The 23,662-nt window shown below is 39.7% G+C and overlaps 1 protein-coding gene across 9 annotated transcripts in view; it reads right to left on the bottom strand.

Moving 5' to 3' along the window:
• Nucleotides 1-23,662, bottom strand: part of FOXP1 (forkhead box P1) — a 691,415-nt gene that overhangs the window by 306,056 nt on the left and 361,697 nt on the right. The window contains exon 1 of one of the 9 annotated variants that reach the window (XM_043986951.1): nucleotides 15,273-15,360. The exons of 7 other annotated variants lie outside the window; for them this stretch is intronic. The gene's annotated coding sequence lies outside the window, so the exon portion shown is untranslated. Of the gene's footprint in view, nucleotides 1-15,147; nucleotides 15,223-15,272; nucleotides 15,361-23,662 lie in introns of those variants that run through there. One more of the 9 variants, XM_043986944.1, reaches the window with a different exon arrangement.

Genomic DNA, 23,662 nt, shown 5'->3' with positions numbered 1-23,662 from the left:
TGAAACCTCTAAAAAAAGCACAAAGTAAGAGAGAGAAAAAGAAACAGGAGTTGGGGGAGAAATTGTTAAGGAAAAGAGAGGAAAGAAAATCTACCCCACATATAATGAGTTTTGTGTGATGAATGACTTGAGTTAGCCATAGATTCTCACAATCAGGAAGCAGACAATCAGGACTTCAAATATTTCATTTATGTTGCTTATACACCCACTTCCTGGCTTCCCCCATGAAGTAAGCTGATAAAAAAAAAAAAGAAAAAAGAAAAAGCAAAGAAAAAATATTTTTCACTTGGTGGTCAGCTATTCAGCTCAGAGAGGTTGGGTTTTTTTTAACTCATTCATTTAGAAGAATTATTAAATACATCCCTATGTCACATGTACAAAAGAATAATGATTTAGGGGAAAAAAACAAACCCTAAAGCATCTACCATAGTGAAAGGAGGAAACAACTAATAGTTGTGGGAGAAGAGTTCTAAATGACTACATTTCTAGACAAATGTATGGCAACCTACCACCAATAAGACAGGCTAGATCACACCCACTGTGCTGCAGATTTATGGAATACCAAGTGCATCAGTAAAGCGGCTTTTCAGGACACTTCACCTGATGCCTTTCCTTTTCTCAAATGGAAAACATGACTCTAAAATAAAGCATTTTATAGTTCTTTCTTGGGCCTTGCAATAGGCAAAAAAAATCTTACCAAGGCATTCAGTGGCCACAGATGGAAGTTGCCATGGATTTAATTCACTTCAATAAGAAGGCCCCTAAGTCATGTGTCTCTCATAGGCCTGGGCACGTTTACTGGAAGCCAGTAACATAAGTTATGACAATATTTGAAAATGTATTTGATCTGAAGTGAAATTCCCAGAGCCCTTGGTAGTCCATGGCTCCACCAGCATTCAAACCAGATTACTTGGGAGGCAGTCGGAAGTGGCTAGCACTTAGATGTTTGCATGAAAGCATACAGGACCAATTCTTGGGCCTGATGGTGAGCAGATGGTCAAGTAGAACATTGCCTGGTTAAGTACTTTTCATCTCTCTTTCTCTCGGGTCTCAGTTCTACAAGGTAACTATGTTGTTGGCAACTGAAGTGTGTCAGCTCTTATTCTTCTTGATGATGATGTAAAAAATGAGCCCCAAGGTTCTTTCCTTTTTGCTGGTTAGTCAATCATCAAGCAGTGACTGAAGCACTTACCATAAGTGTGGCACTTTATGCTAATCTGGGGGCATAAAACTAAAGAGAGATGGAGGTAAACTCATATAGAGGAATGAGGGATAAAATTGAGAGTCTGAGGACTGATTTCAAACCCTCACTGGGTCATTTCCTATGTGCATGAGACTAGACAAATCACCTGTGCCTCAATGTCCTTGTCTTTGACCTCAACAGTCCCTCCCCCCTATAAATCTCAGCTCCTGGGGATGACACTAAGTATCTTCCAACAAGTTATCTAAGGGATTTCTCTTTTCAATGGGTTGGGTGGAGGCAGTAGAAACAAGGAATCAAATTTCTTGTAATAAAGAATTGTGAACAATATTCCTGGCAAAACAGTTGTCAAGGATGAACAAGATGCATAAGTGTAAGGTAGACGCAATCCTTCTCTAGATGCAAATACTAGAGGGTATGACCAGGCCCTCTCCGAGATCTAACTGGAATGGGAGCAGAAGAACTCCAAAGAGCTTCCATTCAGGCCAAGCCCTGCCTCATTCATGAGGCCCAGAAACAGGCAGAAACTTGGTTAGAAAAACAAAAACAAAAACAAAAAAACAACCTAAGGATTGTCCTTTGGAACCCTGCAGCAACCAAATGTTACAAAGGAGGTTAAAAAAAAGTTTTTACAAGAAAATGTACACATCAGATCCCCAAGGGAGGCAGACTGGCACATCCACTCACTCTTGTACTGATAAAGAATTTCTGAATCAGGTTCTCCAATTCTGTGATTCTATTAAAAGATGGGACTATCTCCCCCTTTAAGTTGTCTGCTCGAGATGGTTTAGTTTTGGAAAGGCTAAAAACATTTCTCTCCCTCGTTACACTTAAGACTGCAAACTTCCCATTTCCATCCTCACCTTTGCAAAGGTTCAAAGAGTAAACATTAGGTCAAATGGGGGCAAGTTGAATGGGGAATCGAGGAAGTGCCTGAAAACTTCATGCAATAATCATGACTAGGAGCCACTGGCCCATGGCTAGCAACACTCAGAAAACCAAATGATGTTAATGGACCTTCAGCTTTGATGCAGCCCAGTGCACAAAGGGAAAAGTTTTACCACTTAATAAATAGACTAGTATCTTTCACACTAAATGCTGCTGTTTGTCTGTACTTACTTTACCCAAGGACACCTCTCAACTAAGACCCCTATACCTTGACTTATCAAGGATCAAAAGAGGTGGGAGATTTTGTATATGAATTTTTGCTTTTGATGGATAAAGTGACAGCTATAATTTTGTTGTTTTGCCTCCATGGAAGACTTCCTTCTTTTGTAGCAGGAAGAGGAGAAAACCCTTTCTCAGGAAACCGGGAAAGGCTCTAATGCAATCTTCATTTAAATTCAGACAAGATATGCTGAATTTGGAAGGACTGGCAGGGACACTGAAGGCTTCCCAGTGGAGAAGCTACAGGTATAACTTGTCACATGGAAGACTTATCGAAAAGCTACATCTATTGCATTTTTAGTGAAATTAAAGCCAGTGTTCCCTATGTTTAATGGAAAGCTTGTTCACCCAAGGTATCTTAGGATGCGTCTTTTGGTTGAGTGAAGCATCTCTTTCTGAAGTAAATAATTATACTCTAACTTATCAGTATCAATCAATCAATCAGCAAGCATTGATTCAGTTCCTCCCATGTACCATGCACCGTGAGAGGGGTTGGAAATGCAAAAAGAAAAATGAAATGGTTCTGCCCATGTGACACTCATCACATGGCGCAATTTAGTTACTAGTTTAGCAATGCAATGTATCCCTAAATAGACTGTTGGCTCATTAAGTGAGACACAGTAGGGAAGTGGAAAGATACCCATTTTGGGAGTCAGGAGAGAGCTGGATTGGTCACAGGATCACATATATAAAGCTGAAAGCACCTCAAAAGCCATCCAGTCCAATCTCTTCATTATACAGATAAGGAAACTGAGGCTGAAGAGGCTAAGTGACTTTAAAAAAGCCAAACATATGGGGCAGCTAGGTGGCACAGTGGATAGAGCACCAGCCCTGGAGTCAGGAGTACCTGAGTTCAAATCTGGCCTCAGACACTTAACACTTACTAGCTGTGTGACCCTGGGCAAGTCACTTAACCCCAAGTGCCTCACTAAAAAAAACAAAACAAAAACAAAACAAAACAAAACAAAAAAAGCCAAACATAGAATTAAAGGGGCAGAGGAAAGAGTCTTCCCACTGTAATATCCTTCCTGCATCCCTAATCTCACTTAACCTTTCTGACCTCAGTTTTCTCATCTCTAGAATAGGAACAATGACACCTACTTCACAGGTACCAATGGCCCATGGTGAGGTAATATGTGAATAGAAGATTACTAGTTATCCTGAAAGCATAGGATGGTGTCCCTTGCTTCTTTTTCATAAGTCAAGAGTCTCTTAAGTTTAAATAAACAATCCTTTGTTAAGCCCCTATGTATTTCAGCTACCAGAGATACACATATGGAGGGGTATGGAGGGGAACATGGTGGTGGGGGAAAACAGGAGGGTAAGAAAGTTCTTTTCCTAAACTGAACATCTTATAGATGTCTGAAATTCAACGTGTTTCAAACTGAAGAGCCCCTCTTCCTCTTTAATACTTCCACTCTTCCTCATTTCCCAGTTACCGTTCAAGGCAGTACCATCCTCCCAGTCACCCAGGCTTACAATCTAGGTGTCACCCTTGACTTCTTGCTCTCCCTTAGCCCACATCCCATAGCCAATCAGCTTCCAGGTTCATTCTACCTTCCTAATCTGTCTCCTATACACCTCCTTCTTGCCTCTAACAACACCAGAACCCTAGTGCAGGCCTTCATTCCTCATGCCTGCATATTGCAATAGCCTTCCAGGATTCAATATAAAATTGTGTTTCTTTTTTTATTTCCTATTGATCATGTTGCTTGCATGTTGTCCCTCCCATTAGATTAGGAGCTCCTTCAAAACAGGGGTTGTTTTCTGACTTTCTTCATATTCCCAGCACTTATCACAGAGCAGTCAGTTAATAAATGACTCTTGACTTGATTTGACCCTCAAAGTGTTTAGACTTTGGGAAACACAAAAAATATACAGTTGTGATACAAGGTAGATAGACAGTATAAGGATTAAAGAGAGAATCCAAAACAATGCTGGGCCAAAATCTGACCTATTATTTGTAAAGAAACTGCAGATGGAGAGTGAACTGGCCCCTGAATGAATTGCATTTGGGATACTGTAGAAAGCTTTCAATGATCTCAAGTTACTCGTGGAAAAAAAACAGTGGCAGCCTAGCCTGGTGATGTTACATATGGCAGTGGACCAATGACCATTTCCATCTGACCCAAAGGACTGTGGGGAAACTGGTCTGGAAAGAAGCTGGTTGCAGAGCATCACTAATGATGAGTTGTACCCAAGACATGTGTAGTGTATGAAACAAAATTGTCGATCTGTAGGAGTGATTGTTTGAAGACACTGTGGGTGATACAAAGACATGAAATACATGATGCCTGTGCTTCAAATATTACTGACATTTCTCTAACACACTGTGGTATGTAGAACCCTTTGTGTGTATTGCCTCATGTGAGCTTCACAGCATCCCTCTGAGAAAGTTATTTCAAATCCTAGTAGGCTAACTCAATGGGCTATCCTTATGACCTCTGATCATCATCTGGGCAATGTGCATTCTTCATCTATGTGGCTTTTCTTTTGTGGTAGGGATTGTTCTTATTTAAAAAAAAAAAACGCACAATTATTTATCTGGTTTCCCTAAAGCAAAGTTGAATTGTCTTGCATTATCAGGGGACAATTAGCAGCTGCAAAGCAGCAATAAAACTGTTTATTCCAGTCAAGTGTCTGTCTTGACAGGATAGCCCTTTCAATGGTCAATGTCTTTGATATGTTTTAGAGAATGGTAGGCTTCCCAATGGTCCTGTCTTTTGACAATGGATTACAAGATCACAGAGCTAGTTAAACTTCCTCATAGTGAACATAAGGAATCTCAAACTCTAAGAGTTGAAGCGATTTGCCCATGATCACACAAGGAGTAACTGGTAGAACCAGAATTTGTATACAGGTCTTCTGATTCGAAATTCTATGTTCTTCTCCATTGTATCCTGGCTACTTATTTGTTTTGACTTAGGAAGAAAGAAACTGTCCGTAAAAACTCCAATTCCCAAATATGGTGAATGTGTCCAAGGCTCTTATTTACCAAGTAGGATATGAAGCTTGGGAAGATTAGAGTGGAGGTTATTAACTGGGGGGGGGGGGGTCCATGAACTTTATAAAAAAAGTTTTGTTCACTGTATTTCTTTTTTTGGGGGGGGGCAATGAGGGTTGAGTGACTTGTCCAGGGTCACACAGCTAGTAAGAGTCAAGTGTCTGAGGCCAGATTTGAACTCAGGTACTCCTGAATCCAGGAGTGCCATCTAGCTGCTCCGATGTTCACTGTATTTCAATGAAATTGCTTTACTTTGTAGTCTACTTTTTTTTTAAGTGAGGCAATTGGGGTTAAGTGACTTGCCCAGGGTCACACAGCCAGCAAGTGTTAAGTGTCTGAGGCCGGATCTGAATTCAGGTACTCCTGAGTCCAGGGCCGGTGCTCTATCCACTGCACCACCTAGCTGCCCCTTAGTCTAATTTATTTCATGGATTTAAAGACATGATTGTGTGAAGAGATCCAAAGGCTTCACAAGATTGCCAAATGGGACCATGACACAGTGGTCACTGATCACTGTGATCACACAATGATCACTGAACCCAGGGTCAGGAAGATGAGCCCAAATCTATCCTCACATAATGACCAGTTCTCAATCATTCCTCTGTAGGCTGTATCCCTGACTCTCCTGAACTTTCTCAATGCTTGAGAAACTCTTGAATCTGGAACTTCACACATTGTAACTACCCTCTGCCTTGTGACTTCTCCCTATGATTGGTTGGTTCTTCCCAGAATCTCCATTTTTAAGGCAGGCACCCAGGCCAGCCCTGTCTTAATCAGGCAAGACTCCTGACTCACCCCAACTTTCTTTAAGATGTCCCTGAGGTTAGTACCTTCATCTATTTCCCCCTGCTTTACCTTTTAATTACCTTTACGGGTTGTCCTCCCTCAAGCTTAGGGGGCCAACAGTCTTTCCTTCTGCTTGTATTTGTATTTGCACACTGCCTGGCACATAGTAGGTGTGCTTGCTGACCTCATTCATGTAACCCCAAGGACTTTACTTAACTTCTTTCAGCCAGTTTCCTCATCTGTAGAAAGGGGGTAATAACAGTACCTACTTTCAAATGAGATAATCTTTGTAAACCACTTTGGAAACTCTAAAAATGCAATATATTAAGAACCCATGATCTAGAAAGTTTCAGAGGCTTTGTCTGGGGAGGTGTTGTGTGGCTTGCAAAGGTGACCCTCTCAAGGATGTTATCATGTCCTGTTACTTGGCTGTTTCCATATCCCTCAAATTCAAATCTCAGAAGCCATATGTGATAGGGGAGACGTAATAGTCTCATGTCTCTTTCACAGTGTCCTCATCTCTGTCTGCCTCCTGACTTCCTGCAAGTCCCATCTAGAATCCCACCTCCTACAGGAAGCTATTCCCTATCCCCTTTAATGCCACTGCTTTCCTCCTGTTAATCATCTCCCATTTTCCCAAGATATTGGCATCTCAGTGCATTCTCCCCCAGTTGTGAGCTCCCCAAATGCAGGGATTGTTTTTTGTCTTTATTTATGTACCCTCTAACTCCTTAGGCAAGTGACTTGAACACCTTAGGGGCTTAATAAATGCTGACTGACTGACACAGCAAGTAACATGTGTCTCTCTCCATACCTGAATATTTAATAATACTAAGGGTTCTCATGCATGTAGGGATTTAAGGTTTGCAAATCACTTGACATACATTATCTCACTGGATTATGCATATACATGTACACACATGCACATGAAAACATGTGCATTATCAGCAGCTGACAATCATTCAGTTACCTGTCAGGAATATTCTAAGGAAAAAACACTTCATCACAAGGGGGGGAGACAATAAATAGTTCTTTACCCTCCATAGGAAAGATGCTTTCCTGACAGTTGTGAAGGCAGGGAGATGGAAGGGGAAAGGGGGAGAGTTCTGGGTCCAGAACAGAGACATTAACTGCTTTGCCCATTATTCAGATTGCCACGGACTCTGGAGTGGACCTCAAACGCCTGTCCCCTAATTTCACAGGGTAATTAGAAACATCCTCTTTGAGTTCATGCTGTGTCGCTAATATAAGGCTGGCATTTCTGCATGAAATATCTGCAAATCAGGGAATCCTCATACCCGCCTCTCCCTTCCTTTGGGGATCCCCCTTTTACAAGTCCAAGAAGCACCAAGCTCTACAGGCCTCTCGACCTCTCTTTTGATTAGTGATAATGTACCTCATTTGGAAAAAAACCCACAAATTTGGCAAAGCTCCAAATTAACTCCTGAAGTCACCTCCCCCCTTTCTTTGGTCTGCAGTAATGTAGGGCTGGGTCTTCTACCACTTTGGAAAATGTCCATGGAAAATCCCCATTTGAGTCTAAGTTTGTCTGATCAGGAGTTGATGTATAAAATCTTAATCAGTGCCTGAACAACCTTAACAGCATGAAGCCCATGTCACTTTGGAGTACCTGTAAAGGAGAAGGGGTCAGGAAAAAGGGGGGACTGACCTTACCTGACACAAAAGACAAATAGTGACCTTAATGCTTTAAAATATACACTCAGGAGAGGTTGTAAGATGTCCTTTTTCCATCAAGATTAAAAAAAACATAAAAGATACCACTTAATAAGCATTAGCTGTCACCTGCTTAAGCAAAACTGGAGTAAACCCTTCCTGCCCTTTTCTGCAGAAATAGTCAGATCTCACAAACACTTTGCAGCTGTTCTGTCTCAATTAACAAAAGAGCTTCCACATTCAAGAAGTGCTGGGTAGGGAAGCTTTGGACTCTATCAAAGACTTTGTACGAAGGCATGGACAAACACAGGCCAGAATGAAGAGTTCTGTCATTTTTTAGCAAGTCCATAAGAAGTAGGGCAGTGAGCAAATCAGCTAAATCTGATTAGGTCTCAGGAGGCTTCAATGACTATTTTTTATACTAATAATCATTTAGTAATCTTGCAAGAAAGTTGCACACCATCTCTTTCTTTTTTTCTCTTTTTGGGGCAATGAGGGTTAAGTGACTTGCCTGGGGTCACACAGCTAGTAAGTGTCAAGTGTCTGAGGCCAGATTTGAACTCAGGTCCTCCTGAATCCAGGGCTGGTGCTTTATCCACTGCATCACCTGGCTGCCCCACACCATCTCTTTTTGATCCTTTGAACCTTTCTTGAGACAAAGAGCTGAATTCAGTTTCTAGTTTATCCACTCACCTCCTATTGGCTTCAGGACTGCTAAGGAGAAAAAACTTTTGACCATGGAGTGTAAGAATTTAGTCTCTTCAAATTTGCTGATTGGAACTGTAGCAAAAGTTTTGTGTTGAGTTAAAGGGGTATTACAATTCACATAGAAGTGATTGGGCCTGAATGAGGAGACCACAAAACAAAGGCTTTGTCCAAGAAATCCATACAAACAGTCATCTTGCTTTCAACACTATATAAACATGTAATACTATTCTTTTTTTTTTTTTTTTTTTTGGCGAGGCAATGGGGGTTTTGTGACTTGCCCAGGGTCACACAGCTAGTAAGTGTCAAGTGCCTAAGGCTTGATTTGAACTCAGGTACTCCTGAATCCAGGGCCAGTGCTTTATCCACTGCACCACCTAGCTGCCCTCAATACTATTCTTTACAAATAAAGAAGGGAGGAAATAAAGTTGCAAGTTTAAAAGATAGTCGGTGGCAAAAATTTCTGAATTCTGATCAACCATAATGGAACATTCTAGCCATCTCACCAGTCAGATTAAACTTGAATCTACTTTTTGGAATGAGACATGACTTCAGGGAGTAGAAGAAACTCCCAAGGAGAAAACTCCCTCTACAGTAGTATCTACTCTTTGACCTATAGTCTTAGAGACTTGCCTGGGCATTGAGAGGTTAAGTGAATTGTCCAGGATGACACTTGACCCTTTGCTGAACCCATCCAACTCTATATTCCCTTCCTCTATTGAATCCCTAGAATCCTTATATTGCCAACTATGCCCTGCCAAGCCTCAGCCTTGGATCATTCCCACCAATGCTCCTATGGACATGCTACTGAATGGAGGTAGAGTAAATCACATGACTGTTCTGACTGGGTCCACCAAAGATTTATGTTATACAACCTCAACTGGCCCCTCACTGCTCCTAGGTAATCCTACGATAACTCCATTACCAACTTACTATCCCACACTCCCTACATCTATGCAAATGACTCTCAAATGGTCTTATCTTGCATCAGTTTCTCTGATGACCTCCAAACTTGCATTTTCCAGGTGCCTTTCAGACATCTCAAATTGGATGCCCAGTGGACAACTTAAACTAAACATGTTCAAAACCAAACTCATTATCTTTGCCCCTAAAACACCCCTCCTTCCCTATTAATGTAATGAACAATACCATCTTCCCAATCCCATACGCTTCTTCCTAGATCTCCTTTCCAACCTACTGCCAATGCCTGTAGATTTTAGCTTTGCACTATCTCTGAAATATTTCCCCTTTTCTCCTCGGACACTGCCACCACTTTAGGGCAGACCCTCATCAGCTCACATCTGGACTAATGCAAGGGCCTGCAGGTGGATCTGCCTGCCTCAAATCTCTCCCTACTCCATTCCATTTTCCATTCTGCCACCAAAGTTACTTTCCAAAAGCAAAAGTGCGATCATGTCACTAACCCCCCTCCGCTCAATAACCTCCTGTGGCTTCATATAGTCTCTAGGATCTAATACAAATTGTTTTGTTTGTCATTCAAAGCCCTTAGTAACCTAGCCACCTCCTACCTCTCCAGGGTTCTTATACCCTACTTCCTAATACTTTCTCTTCAATCCAGTGACAATGGCCTGGCTGTTCCACAAATAAGAGACTCCATCCTTGGCTCTAGGCATTTTCTCTGGCTCTCCCGTATGACTGTAATTCTCTCCCTCCTCATTTTTGCCTAGTGACTTCCCTGTTTTCTTTTCAGTCCCAACTAAAATCCCAACTTTTACAGAAAACTTTTCTTAATCCCTCTTAATTCAAGTGCCTTCCCTCTGTTATTTCCTATTTATCCTGTGTATAACTTGCTTTGTATATATTTATGTTTTTTTCCTCCATTAGACTGTAAGGTTCTTGAAGTCAGGAATAATCTCCTTGCCCATTTTTGTAATCCCAGTACTTAGAGCAGTGCCTGACACATAGAAGGCACTTAAATGTTACCAATATTAGTATAAATCAGTCAATCAATACAAATTCATTAAGCACCTACTATATGACAGGCACTACATTTGGCTGGGTGGGGGATGACACAAGACCAAACAGAAATAGACCCTGACATCAAAAAGCTTATATTCTGTAGGGGAGAGAAAACATGGACATACATAATATACAAAACAAACAAAATAAGTACAAATTATGAGAGAAAGGCATTAGTACTCCCAAGAAAGATTTCAGAAGGTGATTCATGAGCTGAACTTTGAAGAAAATGAAGGATTCCCAGATGTGAGAGAGTGCAAAAGCCTAAAGAGAGGGAATGTAGTGTCAGACATGAGAAACATTAGCTGAACCTTAGAATACATGAAGTAATGTAAGGAGAGTACTTTGTAAATCCTATATGAATTAGAAAAATTAATCAGTCAATCAATAAACAAATACATATCGATTAAGCACCTACTATGTGCCAGGCATTATGCTAAGTGCTAGGGATACAACATGTAATAAGGCTACCAATTATAATAATCCAATATCCTAGTGATTTAATAGGTAGGCAGATGAGATTTCACACACACACACACACACACACACACACACACACACCAATATAGCAAGTGGAAACACAAGGAGGAATACTTAAGGATCAAGTGAAATTCACTCCTTAACATGGTCATAATTTGGAATTGAGTAAGAAATATTATGACCTGTATGCTTCAACTTTGAGTGATAAATGAAAAAAAAGGGGGGAGAAAGAAAAAAAAAAGATAAGAAAAAAAACCTGTTAATAAAAATAAACCCTGGTATTATAGACAAATACTATTTACCAGCCAAAGGTTTTGGCCTTGTCTAAGACTCTGATTGGAGACTTCTAGAGTGTGGGGGGATCTGAAGAGAGAACTCTGAGAAGAAAAGCACCAGAGATATGTTTGTCAGCTACCTGCAACTCTATGAAGAGGATCCCTTAGTCCTCTCTCATCCTTCCTTCTTGAAGAAGGAACACTCAGTAGGATAATGAATCCTTTAAATGTTACATCTTGTGTCTTGCAGTATTGTGGTGCAGCAACTCTCCACATCAAACAGTCATCAGGACTATTACAAAGTGGGCTTAGAAGAGAGTGGCTGAAAAGGAGCTGTGTGAAAAGAAGTGGAAAATTAAAGCTGAAGGAGTTGAAGAAAGGGCTTAATTTACTGGCATGTACAGTATGCAAATGAGATTACTCTCAGCTTAACTGCATCATTTATGTCCATAATAACGGCATCATCATTACAGGGCTCAAATTAAATTACACCATAATTAGCATATCAAAGTGATTGGTTAAAGTTTAAAACAAATACCCAATTTTGTTAATGAACAGCTGTAATTGTCATGTACACTTCAATGAAAACTCCCTAAACAAATATATGTTTTAGAACAGAGGAAGATTCTTGAAGCAGACAGGTCTGCAGCAGAGGTAAATTACCTCAAAAAAGAATGACACTCACTCTTCTATTAATGTTAATATATGCTCTTCATTTTCAGAGAATAAAGCGTTCGATCAAAACAAGACTTCTGTGTTTATTTAGACACCTCCATCGCCACAGAAAGTGACAAACTACAGAGACCTGTTTCCACTTGCAGCAAAAACTATTGATAACACAGCAAGGGTGACCTGTCTCAAAGAGGCAAAGGACATGTTCAGTAACATGCTATTACATAAACTCCCCACACTAATGGAAAAGGCTTCACTGGTTGAGATTTCCCAAGTGTTAAGTGTAGGCTGTTTTCTCCTACTTTCTTCAAAACTTAGGGAATGGGGGGAGAGACAGAGACATAGAAATAGGGGGGTGCAGCAAAACAGAGGAAGACAGAGAGACACTGGGAAAGAGGGAGAGAGAATGAGAGAGAGAGGGAAAATGAGAGAGGGGGGGGGAAGAGAGAGAGACTGACTTGCTAAATCTATGGTGTAGACCAGTACTTTCATAAGTTGATGACTTGATAACATATTAGGCAGCCTACAATTCAATTTGCTCTAATCTAATCATATCTACACAGCAGTTTTGGAGGTAGACTGGTTACAGGGAAATTTTTGCTGCTCTCTTCTCATTAAAATAAAGAGGGAGGTGGGACTAGTTTTATCAATGTCAGACTCTAAGTCAGTAAGTAACACACACACACACACACACACACACCTACCACAGGCACCACAATTGCTGTAGGAAGAAACAGTAGCCATCCGACTCAAAGATTTCAAAATGCATATATATTACCAAAATACTACGAAGAGTTTTTACACAGGCAGCTTTGACAGCAGCAGTGGCAAAGGAGCAAATGGGAAGATATTTCATGCCTAAGTCACAACAGTGCCCAAGCCAAGAAAGATTCCTCCTAATGCTTAACAATTCATGGACACACACACACACACACACACACACACACACACACATTCTCTCTCTCTCTCTCTCTCTCTCTCTCTCTCTCTCTCTCTCGTCCCAAACATGCTCCCTGTGATGCAAGCTTTGACTGCAAGCATGCCACTGTGATATAAAACAAGGCAAGCAAAAATAAATTTTGTTAAAAAACAACATATACATGCCCCAAAATGGGGCAATGCACTTTCAAATATACTTAACAAGCAAATTGAATGTCTTATTAAATCTGTATTATCTAAACAGTGTTCAAAAATTTAAAGAAAGTAGCTTTTCATTTTATTCATGGAGGAATCCATTAAAGCTTAGGCTCTGAAGCAATATGTAAATTATGTGCCTTTCAAGGTAGAGCTAGGGCAAATTCACTCCATCAACTAATGATGAACCTCATTATGTGCAGGGAGAAATCATAATGAGGAAACAGCCACCCGCCATTCCATGTTCTAACATAAATCCCTATAAAATGTGAGTATCTGCACGTCTAATTAAAGGCTAGTCATTCCTATCACTCCTTGATGGCCCCCAAAGTTAAAAAAAATTATATATCTTTAAAAGCATGTCTTAAAGTTGCATTTCTAAAATGTATTTCTTTTTATTTAGATTCAGTATTTGGCATAATTATATTTCATGACAGTAACAATGACCAGTTTTCTGAGATGAAAACTTTGGGGCTGTTTAAGTTCATGTTTGTTGTTGTTAAATAGATTAGATTTGCATTATTTTCCCCTAAAGAACTTCACCTTAACACTGGGCTACGTTGCATGTCCTGAAATGGAAACACCACATAGCCAAGAAATCCAGAGGAATGTATAAGGATAATAATCATGTGAAATAAAATTCTTAGCACTCAAGTTCAGCAACGGAGCAGAGGTGTTCTGAAAAAAAACAGCAGCTGGGGCATAACTCTGCAATGGCACTCGAAAAAACGATGTTTACAACAGGTATTTAAATCTAGACTAGAGACATGACATGAGCTCAGAGAGTTCACTTGGAATCCTGTCTGGACTAATGAACAAGCACAGTCCGGCAAAACACAAGCCAATTACATTTGTTTTTTAGGTTTTTTTTTTTCCTCTTAAGAACTATAGTGTATGCTCCATTGCCAAGTGTATTTGTGATTACCAGTTTGCAATAACATCTCTCACCAATAGTTAACTTGCTCTTATATTCAATTATGAATTTGTCTCACTGCATTCTAGTCCCCTCTTTGCAGGATGTGCTAAATAAGTATCCCTGGTTGTTGTTGCTCTTGTTTTATTACTACCGGATTATCACTTTGGAACATGTAACAAAAAATAAAAATAGAGCAAGCTACATTTGTTTAGCAGAAAAGCTCCACCTTGGCTCAAATACAGAACATCAGCAAATCCCTCAAAATTAGAGAATAGAACAATTAAGAAATAAGTGAAGGCGTCCAGGGAATTAAAGCACTTGGAGAGTCACTGAAAAGGTGTATTTCAATGACAGTCACCCAAACACTTAAACCTTCACGGTGTTTTTTTAAAGTCACTTTTCCATTTCGATAATCCTTATTGCAAATTTGAATAGGAACTCTTCTTATCTGCGCCCATAAATCCGTGCATTACCAAATGTTAAAATCCAGCTTGGTAATGAAATGCACACGTTAAAAGGTTGCATCAGTGTCGTGTGTCGTTCCCCAGGACCTAACTGAGCACATTCTCTAAAGGATGCTGCTTCTTTGAGTTGCATAAAAATCAACTACACTACATAAAAGCTGCCCCAGTGCACACTCACTCATGCCTAGGCTCCATGGAGGAGGTCTTTTTTCCCCCCTCCTTTTAGGTCAGCCAGTCATGCACTAGGAAGACAACCTTCCAAAAATAACTTGTCCCTCCCCCAGCACACAGTTTAACAACGTACCTTTGTTCTGGTGTTGCAGATAATAACAGGCAAGCCTCAAGACCATGAGGATTTGGGAACAACAAGGAGGGTTCAGAAAAACCACAAGTAGACAGAAGAAGAAATAACCGAAAAGCCTCTAATGAAACTGTTGTAGCCGCCAATTGGTAGCACCAATCGGGTATTTTCAGCACTGTTTACACTAGAGTGAGTACACCTCTGTTCCATCAATATCTACAAGTCTTGGCATTTTTAGATTCCATGCATGACCATTAAAAGCAATCTCACATCTCGCTTTAGGTAGTGGGGCTACAAGAGACCTAAGCAGTATTTCTTTACAATGTCTATATCACTGATGAGCATTAGTTTGAGTGACAAAGGTCCCGGGCTAAATCAACATTCTTACCTTAATGTTCCTAGTAAAAGGCTCCAGCAAACATAACTCATGAAACGCGTATGCAAAGATATGTCTCAAGGAATTAATCCACAGCCCTCAAATGAATTGAAAAAAAAAATACCACAGTGGCTTACATTTCCAAACAAATGTAGCTCAGCCTGGGCAGCGTGGCATAAAGCAGGTTTACACATACAGAGCAGTGTGGCAGAAGCAAGAAGAGTTCTTTAGGATTTATTTGACACATTTTCCGGGCAGCCTTTTGTGGAGTTGTGCCGTTTGTTTCTTATTGTCTGAGAAGCAGTTGGGAGCTTCTCCCTGAGGGGGCCCCTCAACCCCTAGCTCGGCCGCCTTGACAGGGAGGTAACCATATTAGGATGTGTATGGTAAAGTAAACAATAACAGAGTTGCAGTGAAATGGAAATTTTTTTTCAGCTAATGGTGTTGGTGTCAGTCCTGTTTTTAGCCTTTCCCACTAGTTTTGTTTTAGAGTTCAAACAGGCCTTGTGTGTGTGTGTGTGTGTGTGTGTGTGTGTGTGTGTGTGTGTGTGTGTGTGTGTGTAGCTTCCAAATCTCTGACTTTAAATTTGCTGAGAATGTTTGCAATGCAAGAAAAAGCTTTTTACCATCCAAATAGAGAGCCGGGCCAGTTTAATCATTAAAGGATAGCAGCCTTGTCAAGCCCTCTCAGACCCTTACAAAGCTTTCCCTTCCTCACCTTCTACAGAGGGGTAAAATTCCTTGGGCATTTTTTCCTTAAAAGTACTTTCTAAATAAATCAGGTTTTCAAAGGCAGCTGTCCGGATCTCTCAGCAGAATCTCCCATTTACAGGAGGTGACACTGAGTCAGGTGTGTGCATGTGTGCGTATGAATGTGTATGTATATGAGAGTGTGTGTGTGTGTGTGTGTGTGTGTGTGTGTGTGTGTGTGTGTGTGTGTGTGATGTGAGCGCCCGTGAGCTGCTGCTGCTGCTGCTGAGGCTCCAGCGGCTGCTGCAGACCTCGGGGAGTTTCACATGATCAGGCTCCCCCCAGCCCAGCCCCAAATCACAAAATACTATGGCCAAACTGCCCTTTTTCATTACCGAGGCGAAATAAAAATACTCTCAAGATGTTAAGTCCCATGCAGGCACATTTATCAGAAAAGTTCCCCAGCTCCAGCGAACCTAAATGAAAAAGGGTCAGGCCATCTTGTTGCCATGAACCCTAAGTATGATGGGGGTGGGCGGCAGTGCACAGGGTGTCCCTGGCTTCCCCGTGCTCCTGGGGCTGCCGTGCCCGGGCCACTGCTGGCGGAATCCGAATGGGCAGGGGAGGCTCAGCTGTAACAGGGGGCAAGTTTCCATGTCTTCATTCCCTAGGTGGGACCGGCGGCTGCCTGCCAGCCAGCAGCTGCCCAGGGAGCGGAGCCCTATGGAGGGTGTTTGAATAGGCAGTGCCAGCCCCAAGCCAGCCCTGGCTGCAGAAGCCCGTCCGAAAAGGCAGCCCGAGCGAGCGCCCCTGTGACGAGGAAGGAACTCAGAAGCACAAGCCAGAGGGAGCTAGGTACCAGGCACCTCCCGAGACAATAATGCGATGTGAGAGGCGAGGCAGGGAAATAAAGTTGAGCTACAAAATCGTCCAGTTAATTAAGAATGAAGTCAGATTTATTTAACAAATAAAATGCACATGGAGATAGTTAAACTTGTCTTTCTCCTAGTCTAGGTACCCAGAGCCTGGGGATTTTAGAACAACCCTGGGCTGTCCCTTAATAGCATCTGCCCTTATCATATCCAGTTCATATTGAAAGAAACTTAAAACCTCTGCTGCTCATATTTTATTAAAACATGTTTAGCATTCTTCTAAAAGATACGTTTTAACCCAAATACCCATGAAATTAAATATCATATGCTACTTATCTGCCCTGCTTGTGCAAAAACTAAACTTGAACTCAACAGAGAGATCTCAAAATCAATAAATCACACACCCAAGTAGCAGTTCAAAAGTTCAAAGACATGATGGCCAGTTCACTACGTCTTAGCACTCAACCAATAATAACCCGCCTCCATCACTCCTCATAGTATAGACAATTTCATGGCACCATTTTCATTAGCCTGTCTCATGGAAAATTGCTAGCTATTTATGTATACGCTAAAATAAATTAGCCATTTCATCGAGCAGTGTGATTCTTATAAAATGCATTAACACAATACTCGATTTTCCAGTTGAAGTAAATAAATAAATCAATAAATTCAATACAGGGTGATTTTTTTTTATTGTGGAACCACAGCTCTCAGCATAAGTGTTTTTATTGGGTTTATTTGTTTCAATAAAAATTGAAATGGCCCAGTGATCTTAGCACTAAGATTGAGGGGGAAATTTTTTAAAATTAAATATTTAGGAAAATATTGTGCAGAACAGTCAACATATATAATTGTATTCAAAAATAATTTTCCTTAGGCATATTACCAGCAGACCAATTCTGATGGGAATTTTTCAAAAGGAAAAAAAAGGGGGTTATTTTGCCAGGTACTGGGATCATTTGGTGGTGCTGTGCTACTGAGCCAAGTTTGGGAGTGTATTTCAGACCCACAGAAGTTATAATGAGCAGGCACATCAGAGTTCAATGTGCCTTTTCTCTGGGAAGCGAGAGATGACAGTGGGAAATGTGCCAGAAGTACTCTCCTTTCACACCTTACGGAATGCCATTGATTGTGGCTTTGGGAAGGCCATTTATTCCAACCTCTAGGGTAAGGGTAAAGTATCAGAGCAGCAGAAAAAAAAGAGACATGATGGTGGGGGAAATCAGTGAATATTACAGAGCAAAAAAAGCAGAAACCTAGAGAGATTTCTGGTTTGCTAATCCCTCAATCCTGTCATCAAAAAAGAAAATCACATGGGCACATATTAGATGTGTGTTTAATACGACAATCTAAGATGAATGTAGATATAAGTGGAATAACCCAGAAAGAATTTTCATGAGGTTTCTGCAAAGTCTAAACTGAAATACCCTAAGGTCCTCTGAAAGGAAGTTGCTCTTATGTAACTTGATCATCAGCCAGCCAAAATAGGCTTAGGAACTCCAAGAAATTAATAACAATACTGATGTGTCTATATCATAAGTAGAGTGGAGGCTTGTCCTGGGACGATTCCTATGTGAACCACATCTAAGAGACAGTGATAACAATATACCCTGCAAAATCCAACCTATTCTCCATGCTGCAGAAGGGGAAGCAACCAGGTAAGAGAAGGCCACCATAAGGCTTTGTACAGCAAGGATTCCACTGCACATGCTCTCAGACCATGCCACTGGCTGGGAAGGCTTGGCGGGAACCCAGAGAAACATCACTTGATGGGGCTCTAACGGCTCTACAACAGATTATAATAGCACCCCTCCACCTTCCCTCCACCCCCCTCTACCCCCATCCTTCACAGAGCATTCTTGTGACTATTACCATGATTCTAAGAAGTAGATGGGGCATCATGGAGTTACAGGAATGTTTTATTTGGAATCATCATGATGACTGATTTTACATAGAGAACCAAGGAGGGAGTGGCATGTCATTGTGTTCCAGCAGCAAGACAACCTTAGGGAGAGGCAGAAAATAGCAAATGACAGGCACCTTAAACTACTGTCACCATATCTCAACTACCACTTGCCCTCAGATCCACGTGGACATAGTTCAGAACTCTGATCCCAGCAGCTTTAGGAATAGCAGCACTACTGACCACTGGTCACTTGCTTTATGCTTCCAGCAGACATTATTCAGCTGGTTGCTGCCTCCTTAGAAGTTACTGAAGCCCAGGAAAAGAAAGGTTGTATTGCCTAATCCTTAATAAAATCAAATGGCTGAACATCAGAAATGGATATGGCTTGATCAATGGAAATGTTGCGGAAGAAGATACATTACCATCTGTTTTGTCACTGTCCCCTAAGGACCATGGAGACCTTTCATTCTGACTTGTACAGGAAATCTCCTATATGTGTCACCTCCCTTTATTAAAATAGGAGTTCCTCGAGAGCAGCGACTATTAAAAAATAAAGTGTTTGTAGCCAAGTGTTTGGTGCAGAGCTTTACAAACAGCAAGCATTTCATACTTTTTGATAGCTAGAGCATTTGTTAAGTGCTTACTATGTGTCAGGCACTGTGATAAGAGATAGGAAATAAATACAAGCAAGGACGACTGTGCCTGCCCTCAAGGACCTTATATTCTAAGTTGGGAGAAGTCAATATGTGAAGGCATATTAGAAAGGGTAATTCAAAATACATCAGAATAAACCAGAAATACCAACATTCCCACCTGTTGGAAATACTTTGGCCCAAAAGGCACTGACCATAAAAACAAGAAAAGCACAAGTGAACATAAAATGAAGTAAAGATATGAATGCTTTTACTATGGGCCAGTACTCATCATAACAAAGTTGGAAATATTATAGACAAGTACTTCATGCTGATTTTTTTCAACAATATCCTTAGATCCAAGTAATATAACAAAATACTACAGATATTTGCAGGGCAATTATCATATATAACATCATTCTTAAACCACTACCTGCTCCCCCATGATACTTCCCCCCTCTTCCTAAATTCTCTATTATTATTGCAGATATCACCATCCTTTTTGGTGTCTCATAATCTAGATGTCATCCTTGACTATTTATTTACTTTCTGTCACACATACACACTCCCCGAGATGCAAACAATTACCAAGTCTTGTAATTTCTATCTCTGTAACATCTTGCCTTATTCTCTCCTCAGATATTGTAAATACTTTGCTTCCAGACCCTCATCACCTCACACCTGAAATATTCCAATAGTTTACTAATTGGTCTCCCATATAAGTCTCTGACTACTCCAATATATCATTCATTCAATTGTAAAGTTGATGTTAAAGTGCAAATCTGACCATATTACTTCCTGTTCAGTAAACTCCAGAAGCACCCTATAAGCTAAAGGATCAAATATAAAATCTTCTAGTTGGACTTTAAAACCCACACAGGCCCCCAACCACCCTCCTATCTATATAATCTTCATAAACCATTTTTCCCTCCATATTGCAATGCACTGAGACTAGCCTAGAGTGTTCCTCTCACAAAATACTTCATTCCCTGACAGAGGGCATTTTCATTGGTTGTTCTTCATGGCTAGAATTTTCTACCTCCTCATTTCTACCTTCTGGCTTTACAGGCTTCCTTCAAGTCTTGGCTAAAGTTCTACTTTCTATAATGTTTTTAAATATGAAAAAAGTTTTTAAAAGGCTTTTTCATTCCTCCTTAATCTCTGTGCTTTCTCTCTAAGATGATCACTAATTTATCAGATATACAGTTGTCCCCAAAGCTTAATGTAGTTTTAAGTTTAAAAAGCTCTATACTACATTAAGACTTTGGGGATATGTTTATATATTGTTTGTACAGAGTTGTTTGCTTGTCATCTTCTCTATTAGACTGTGAGTATCTTAGGAACAAGAACTGGTTTTGTTTTCGTTTGATTAGTTTGTTTTTTTGCCTTTCTTCATAAATTCATCCCTTAGCACAGTGCCTGGTACATAGTAGATGTTGTTTGTTCCTAGTCTTTGGCAAGCCCTCACATCAGAGGTTCTGGTCCATCCCCAAACAGCCATACATTTCCTAGTAAATAGAAGGTACTTAATAAATGGTTGATAATTTGATTTAACCAAGATTGAATGAAATAAGAACAGAAATCGAAGAGTTACTTTAAAAGACAAAACTGAAGAACCTTATGGTAATGAGAAGCTATACTTAACAAAACTGGAAAAGTTATATAATATGTCTTATAACAGCTCTTAAAAGTTGTATAGCAAAAATATTTATAGCAGCTCTCTTTGTAGTGGCAAAGAATTGGAAATTGAGGGAATGCTCATCAATTGGGGAATGGCTGAACAAGTTGTGGTATAAGAATGTAATAGAATACTATTGTGCTGTAAGAAATGATGAGCAGGCAGATTTCAGAAAAAACTGAAAAGACTTAAGTCAACTGATGTTGAGTGAAGTGAGCAGAAACAGGAGAACATTGAACACAGTAACAGCAATATTATCTGATGATCCATTGTGATAGACTTAGCTCTTCTCAGCAATACAATGACCCAAGACAATTCCAAAGAACTCATGATAGAAAAGCTTCTCCACATTCAGAAAAAAGAAATGTGGATTCTGAATGCAGATTGAACCAAACTGTTTCTAATTTTTGGTTGTTGTTTTTTTTCCTTTTTGAGTTTTTCCCCTTGTGTTCTGATTCTTCATTCACAACATTATTAATGCAGACATATGTTTAATGTGATTGTACATATATAATCTATATCAGATTGCTTTCTGTCTTGGAGAGGAGGGAAGGAAGGGAGGGAGGGAGAAAATTTTGGAACTAAAAATCTTATGAAAGTAAATGTTGAAAACTATCTTTACATGTAACTGGAAAATAATAAAATACTTTTATGACAAAAAATAAGAACCCTGAAAAAAAAAGTAAGCATACTTTGAATGTCAAAAGCCCTCTTTTGCATTTGATAACATGAAAGTGACTATTCTAAAAACAGAGCAATTGAGAGGAAAAAACTGATATTTCTTATTCATTATGAGAAAATAAATTCTCAAAAAAATATTTGAAAGACAGTCTAAAAACATTTCTGGGTATCTATGCAATAGTATACACTGCAACTGTTGCCAGAGTAAGGGCTACAGAAGGAAAGGTGGCTACATCCAGTAATACTTCGAAGGAAAAATTCTTTAAATGCCATTGGAAAAGAGTCTTGAGAAAACAACTGAAGACCTACAAAAATATTGAGAAATTACACCTATCTCTAGTTACCAATATCTAGGTACCAATATGGCCAAATAAAAGGAAACAAGAAAAGATATAGAACGGAATATAGAAAATAAAAATATAACAGAAACTATCAAAACTCTTGATCAATAATAAAAAGGGAAATTGAAAACATCAAGATGAGTTAAAACAGTAAAAAGAACAAAATAAGCAATTCTATCCCAATTAAAAATTCTATGACAAACTAAAGAAAGTAAAAAATTCAAGGTAAGAGAAGTCCCCCCAAAAGAAAACATGAAAAATTTTGTATCATCTATATAGACAAAAGAACAATAAAAATGTTAGTTGGCTCAAGTGAAAAAAGGAAAAGTTGTATATCATTAATATAGTGAAGGATAGAATTCCTAAATAAAAGGAGGCGATTGGAGCTCTAGGTTGTCTGTAAAACCAAAAAGTGATAGGACTGGATATTATCCATAACTTTTAGCCCCCCCAAACTTCACCATGATGCATAAATTGCTAGGCAAAGCATTTTACCAACTTTCTTTTTAGAGCATACCTAATTCCAACTTCTTTTAAAGAAGGCATTACATATCTACAAGATTACCAAACCATAAAAACTGCGATCCTCCGCATATAGTCCAATGAAGAGTTTATTTCCTTTATACAAAGCATTCATGGTTTGTATTGTGCAAATAAAAAAATCTATAAACACTTACAAGGCAGTAATATATTGTCTGAGGAGCAAAAAAAGAAAAGAAGAGAAAAGGTGGAGGGTTATGAGGAACAACAATTTATTATGGAATTGGCGAACAAGACGCCTAAAATATTGAAACAGTTCTAACAGCCTTTATGGATTACTGAAAAGCCTTTGACTCAATTCCTCACTTATGGCTTCATCATGTATTATAAACATATAAAAGAGATATAAGTAGTGTGAGAATGCTAGTGTAATATGTGGTTTAAAATCTATATTGTGTGATCACCTTAAATTAGAAGCTTTAGCACCAGTCTTTGGGCATTAAACATTTATTAAAGCATACAGATATTCACATGGAGTTCAGAAGTTTAAGAAAAGGCCTATCTAGCCTAGAGTTCCACCCTGGTCTGGTTCTTCTTCAAGTCCTCTGCCAGGAGCCTGCTTCAATCACAAAACTCTCTCTAGCAAACTGATTGTTGAAGCTTTTTATAGGTTGGAAGAGAGGTGGTCCTTACCACTGCTTCAAGCTGATTGGTTGGTGTCATCCAAATCCATTGGTTCTGAAGGTGTTCTCAAGTTGTGATTACAATCCAGTTAACTTGAAGTAGGCTAATCAGCAGTCAATCACTCTCACTTGATTCAATCAGTCTAGATTAATCTCCAGGTGGGTCTTTGAGTATCTGCTAAATCCCATTATTTCATCATAAATAGATGTCCAGATTAGGAAATAGCTATTTATTTAAAGTACAACATCAATATATACTATCAAGAACATTTTTTATAAAATGAGGCACTTTCCAGGGTGACAGTTTGAGTTTGCTATGATTCTACCTAGCCTAAAGATAATTACCCAAATATCACCGGATTTGATAAATGCCAACTTCTTAATATGCAACAAGGAAGACATGAGGCTGAAATCTTTGAGCTTGAATTTGGAAATAAAATCCAACAAGTCAATAAAAACAAAACTTTTACATATCATGGTCTTCTCTAAGCAAGGCCTATAGAACAAAAGGGTAATCAAAGAACAATATGAAGCTATTTAGGGTAAGAGACTGACTGTAATCCT

The sequence above is a fragment of the Dromiciops gliroides genome, chromosome 1 (genome assembly GCF_019393635.1).
Source record: "Dromiciops gliroides isolate mDroGli1 chromosome 1, mDroGli1.pri, whole genome shotgun sequence".
In the NCBI taxonomy this organism is placed as follows: domain Eukaryota; kingdom Metazoa; phylum Chordata; class Mammalia; order Microbiotheria; family Microbiotheriidae; genus Dromiciops; species Dromiciops gliroides.
This window is presented reverse-complemented; position numbering and strand designations above follow the sequence as displayed.